Source organism: Haliotis cracherodii, unplaced genomic scaffold, assembly GCF_022045235.1.
Source record: "Haliotis cracherodii isolate W230 unplaced genomic scaffold, xgHalCrac1.p SCAF_12, whole genome shotgun sequence".
NCBI classification, from domain to species: domain Eukaryota; kingdom Metazoa; phylum Mollusca; class Gastropoda; order Lepetellida; family Haliotidae; genus Haliotis; species Haliotis cracherodii.
In genome coordinates this window covers 39,602,892-39,609,305 of record NW_027266267.1, presented here as the reverse complement: position 1 = coordinate 39,609,305, position 6,414 = coordinate 39,602,892, and the positions used below count along the sequence as shown (strand labels likewise).

General features: G+C 39.9%; 1 pseudogene; it reads right to left on the bottom strand.

The window, feature by feature from the left end:
* Positions 1-394: 394 nt before the first annotated feature.
* LOC139457892 (uncharacterized) lies at positions 395-1,346 on the bottom strand (annotated as a pseudogene).
* Positions 1,347-6,414: the final 5,068 nt, after the last annotated feature.

Here is a 6,414-nt window from a genome sequence, read left to right as displayed (position 1 = left end):
ATACATTTGAATTCATAAAGCTCAAAGTTTCACTTGAGTCACATAGGGCACTGTAAGTGTTTCCAGATATCTTAACGCTAATACTGCTGTGAGATAAGCCCACACTACATGTCAAAACAACAACCTCACTCAAATCACTTATCCTTTCTGTTATCTGGTTCTGTATTATTTCTCATTGTAAACGTGTGGCCTATGAGTTATCAACATTATCAAAATCAATATTTGCCATATTGGCGGCAGGCTCAAATCCTCATGTAGCACCGCCCCTGTTAACCCTTGCACACGTTTGGCTGAATTAGAAAAGCAGAATCTGGTTAGGTGGCCTATCCTACAGCATTGAAAACATTGCATAGATCCACCAAAACGCCCAGACATACTAAAATGTGTCCCTACCTCATTGTCCACAAATGCTCTATAATTGTGGTTGTGACACCCTATGCTCCTCCATATCCATATTCCTTGGAGCAGGGCTCCAGTTTTGTCCATAGGGCACATCATTGTCACTTATGTCCCTGATATCAACATGTGTTGATGCACAACCACTTCTGTGATGTTGATGGAATATTTGTGTCCCGTTCTTCACTGGGTGTTGGTCATCAGTACACTCAGTCGCAGTGATACTCATATGAAACGTTCCCTCATCGTCGAGTATTTTCTGCACTGGTCAGTAAGGATACTTGTCCAACAAGCTCCTCTATAACAGACACAAGTCTGTCATTCTCTGATGTGGCCAATCCAAATGCAGCATCTGCTATTCTTGCACTTTCCAGGACTTGATCCTTGGTCTCATGCAATCTTGTCAAAATGAACTGTTTAATGAGAGGTAGATAATTCCTAATGACGGCATCCATGATAAAGTTGTCGTCCAGTCTTTCAAGACGTTTTTCGTCATATTGCAATTCTTGAAGAAAGTCCTCAAAATCCTCAGACTGTTTCTGTTTCCTATTTTAAAGCTTGTCTAGTCTTTCATGTCATTTTGCTAAATTTAGTTTGTACCTTGCAAGGAAAGCTGTCTTCACCTCATTCCAGGAATTGTTACTAAAGTCTTGAGCTTCATGCCACTTCAAAGCATTTTTGTCTAACCATAAACTAAATGCTGTCTTTGTCCACTCTTCTGAGTAATTATGTAAAGAAGTAAATTTATCTTATCTGCTTAACCATGAACTTGCAATTTCTGGATCACTTCCATTGAATTTCTCAAGAGAAAACTGACTTAGGGAAAAAGCCCTTGCTAAAGCAGCAAAACTCTTGTCTAAATTGTCTATATTTCCAAGTCCTCATGAAAATAAACTGCCATTTGTCTCTGTAATATCAGAGGCAGACCAATTTTCATTGTCATGAAACATTTTGAGTCACTTTGGTTCTTCTCTGACCTGATGTGAATGTCCAACTTCAACATCAGAATTTCAAGACTCATCATGCTCATTGTTGGTGATGAGAGATAATAACAGTCTTTTAATACTGCAGAAAGTTCCTATGTACACAAGCGTGCAGCAAGGGTCCTCCTTCAGTGTAACTGTCCCACACTAGAAAATAAATATCACTCTTTTGGTAGTAGCCACACTACCAAAGAAATCAATAACACAGTCTCTCCACTGACCAACCCACCCCAGTCAACCATTGTCCTGCTGGTGAGTGTAGTTCACAAATACAAGGGCAAAACACATCCCTCACAATCAATTCAAGCTTTACAGAACATCACCTACCGTGAATGGCAAAAAGCATCGGCTCGTGTCAGGCTAACAACTATCAAGTGTCCATCAACTCAGCTGCAGATACAACTAAAACTTGTTCAAACTTGTGATGAGCATGGTACGGTGATTTTAGAGCATCTCCGCCATATGTATCTTTAGGTGTTGGGTACTGTACCCTTCTACCTTTAGTCACTTTCTCTAGTTAACCACTCTTTGGTCCCGGGAATGATGCAGCTCTCAAATCGCAAGTCAACTTGGACGCTCCAGTCCATTTTTGAAGATAGAAGTTATAGCAAATATACACAAGGTCCTCAGTTATCTTCGTGTTGCCTGTCTTAATTAAATACAACACATACCTAGGTGATGTGTTGAAGAGCCTGATAGATTTTCTGATCAGAGAACCTCTCTGTTCAGCCGTGAGCTCACTAAATACTATTGATGATAATTTTTGCTCCTCCCACCGAAATAATGTTTGACGTCATGTGAAATTAGTCCTAACGCTCACCTCCATATGAACCCCAATTTCCGTACCAATCAGTTTTTCTATCAAACCCTTCTTAACCAAACCTTCAGCTCGATATACTCATAATTCAACCTCTTTATGACAAAAATCCAACACTCTGTCAGACTGGAAGGCACCTAAAAGATACTTAATCATGTTAATCAGACATTCCAATCAAGCAGTAGGACTCAGAAATATTCGATCATCTCAAGACTGACAACTTGTTCCATCCATTTATATCCCTTCTGATACTTAAATTGCAAGACTAGATTCTACTAATTGTATTTTACTTATGAAAAAGTTATCTCTATCACTAAGAGAAGCAAAATCTATAATCATTTCCCCTGGGGGTGATGCCCTCACCCTGTACAGTCCCTTCTCTCATATCCATCTATATTTCAAGTAAATATTAAATAAGTACCAAAATACCCTGGTTATACTATACCTATAATTTTGCTGTTACGCCAAATGGAATCTGTATTGGCGGATAATCGAGACTGGTTGTTCTCTGGTATTGACGTTTTATAATGCTTTCAAAATATTATCTCCTGTTATCTGCTGCAATACTGAATTTTAAGGGTCGTGTCTATAGAGCATGACACACCAAGTACCAAAACTGTTTAAACGGTTTAGTGGGTTAGAGAGAGGGTCAGTGGAGTGTGCCAATCTCTAATATCAAGACATAGATGCTATTAGATGAGTAAATAATAGCTGAGATAATGATAAGGATAGATCTTATGAAAATTATTTGAACTCACATTCTTGTGTAACTTAACAATATAGCGTAATTGCACTCAGCTGAGTTAATCTGGACTGTGTATTATTTATTTGTAAGTGAATCATGAAAGGCAGTTGCACGCTTGTACATGTAATTGTGATGTTACAATAGGCTCTTAGTGATTGATTGATATAAGAATTGAAACTTTCTACACAGCTGTTTGTTTGAGGATGTGATTGGCTGGTATGAGTAAATTTAATTTCCAAAAGTTCACAAATTGCTTTGATAAGTTTGGACATGAAGTTCTGACCTCTGTCTGAAATTAAGGTCCTTGGAGCGCCATACCGAGAACATCTGCAACTTCTTTGGTTTCTTGGGCCCGAAGAGGAAAGGCTTCACACCATCTAGATGATGCATCTGTGGTGACCAAAATGTATTTGTACTTGTCTGGTGTTGTTGGCAAGGGACCGAGAATGTCAACGTGCCATCGGGTGAAGACCTCTTCTACAGGTAGTGGACGAAGTGGTGCCTTCTTGCCATGGTAGTGCCTCTTGATCTGTCGACATACCTCACACGTCTGGACATAAGTAGCAATATCGCTATACATTTTGGGCCAGTAGTACTAAGGTCTCATGATGTTGTGCATCCTATCTTCCCATGGTAGCAACCGCCAAACTCTGATCTCATGGTAGGATTGCAGGACTTGATTCCTGAGGGTTCTTGGGACTGCCAGCTGTTTAATGAACTTGTCCACATGGTCTTTCTGTCTTTGTGGAACGAATCTGTATAGGATGCCTTCATCAATGTCAAAAGCATTGGCTTCGATAAGAATCTTTTGACGATCCTTTTTTCATCTTGTGGAAGGACATCATCCTCTTTGGATTTGGATCAAATCTGAACAAATCCTTTGTAGATGACGTAAATTTGGATGTTCTTTTATGCTTACTTCAACCAATGTCTCTCGAGTAACATCAGCATTTGTATCATGTAGTGCTCAACAACATTAACTGGTACTGACTGATAATTCTCTTCATATTTAAAGGTGACTGACCAATGTGTTGTCCATGTGTCTGATTCTAAGTGATTAACATTAAGTGTGCTAATATCCTCAGTCTGAGTTGCCTGTGTGGATGAATGTGTGTTTGGCAAGATTGTGGTACTGCTTGTTGATTTGCTTTGCTGAGTTGAAGTTACTGAGGAGACTTCTGTCTGATCATTACAGTTAATATTTTCCTGAGAGAGCATCGACATTCCCATTGGCTTTGCTGCTGCGGTGAACAATTTCAAAAGTGTAGGTAGAAAGTTCCAAATACCATCGCCCTAACCTACCATGGCACCCTTGATGGATTTCAGCAATTTCAATGCTATATGATCAGTGTAGACTGTGAATTTGGAATTTGCAAGGTATGGACGAAATGATATAATTGCTTCAACTAGAGCTAAGCCTTCCTTTTCTGTAATGCCCCATTTGTTTTCGCTGCCATGAAGAGCTCTACCACCAAAAGCTATTGGATGTTCATTTTTTTTTCATCTTTTTTACTCAAAACAAAACCTAACACTAGCATCAGTTGCAAGAAGAAAGTCTTTGTCAAAATTTGGATAAGCCAGAACAAATAGCATATTTGATTGAGTGTATTGAATGTCTGATCACACTCAAGTGACCTTTGGGACTTTGGTTTCTTTCCTACTTCTGCCTCAGAATGATTGTTTAGCAAAGTATTCAGTGGAAGCGCTATGTGAGCATAATTTTTTCACATACTTCCTATAGACGTTTGTGAGGCCTAAGAATGAACGAATCTGCTTTTGTGATTTAGGCACTGGAAAGGTTCTAATTGCTTCAATCTTTTTGTCATCAACTTGAGCACCTCCACATGATAAAACATAGACTTTGTTTTCCTATGAAAACCTCATCCTTCTAGGAATCCTAGGTAGTATTTTGTGCCTGCTTGGGGTTAATTTCTGTGCCAGCTGATCTGAGACTGAGTAATTGGGTTGTCTGAAGCAACAACTGGGAGTGGGTTATTTGACCTACCTACAAACCGTTTAAGCCGTTTTGCGTGAATAGGAAAAGAGTAGATGTAAGCCTGTTGTGACATGGTGAAATGGAAACCGGTGACTTATTTGACTTCAAATAAGTATGGTCAAGATTCTGACAGGGATAACGACCCACAAAAGATTCTAAAAGGGCCCATCAGTATGTGGGGTGGGCGTATTTGTCCATAAAAAATATCTTTATCTCGTCAAAAATGTTGATTTCGCCTTCACCAATTGTATAAGGTCTTTGTATCAGCTATTCGCCGAATCCTTGAATAACAGTGGGAAAACATCAATTTTGTGTGCATCATTCCACTTTTAAAAAGTTGAAATGAAGGCAAAGGTGAAGCCATTCCACAGCATGAGACGTGTCTGCTGTCTACTAACAACGAACCTGAACAGGAAATATCAGGGAAACCGGAATGATGCGAAAGGCCGTGAGTGATAAGTCTAAATCCTGCTCAGAAATAGTGGGAGAAGGGTCCTGGGGGAGAAAAGGGTGGCTGGAGTGGCTGGAACGGCGGTTGAGGACTCAATCCGTGTGAATTTGCGAAAATCGTACCTGAGAGGACACAAGGTGGGACAGGACCGTCAACGGACTTGGATGTATCAGAATTACCTGTAAGAGGACCCGTGAAGATTCCTGGGTAGAATAGGTCTTCAGCAACCCATGCTTCCCGTAAAAGGTGACAAACGGGATCAGGTGGTCAGGCTCGCTGCCTTGGTTGATGCACGTCATCAATCCCAATTGCGTGGATTGATGCTCATGATATTAGTCACTGGATTGTCTTGTCCAGATTCGATTATTTACAGACCACCGTCATAAAGCTGGAATACTGCTGAGTGAGGCGTTAAACGACAAACCAACCAACAAACCAAACTGCAAGAGACTTTACAAGTTGAACTACTCCTTCTGAAACAAGACTGGAAATAATGTAGTCATAAACCTGATAAGGGAATTGTACTGTCAAACATAGTTCTGTCTGGGGGGATGGAAATGAAGGGTCGGAACGACAATAGGAAGAACTATGAATTGGATCGTCTTAAACATTTTGTTCAAGAAAAAAAACTCCAACATGTCGGACTGCAGTTACCTACTACAGTTACCTAAAGTATTTTCCGTTCGCATCGTCATGGTCAGTAGGAGACAATCCTCCATAACTCGCCTTGTCAGGCCAGGCTCATTTAAGTCACTGAGTGCTCTTTCTATCGGCCCTTACTCACGTTTATCAATACAACACATGAGTTATACTCACATATGTTTACAGTGGTAAAACAGACTGACTCATACATATCAATTCCCTTCTATGCCCAAAGTTTCTGTAATGACCTTTTTGTAAAGTGCAACCACATCATTGAAACTATCAAAGGTTTAATGCCTTACAATTTTCTAATGTTTTGAGATGCATTTTAACCTTAAAACAGTATTGCATTTGTTGTGCTGTAGTATCGTAGGCTTCATTTCT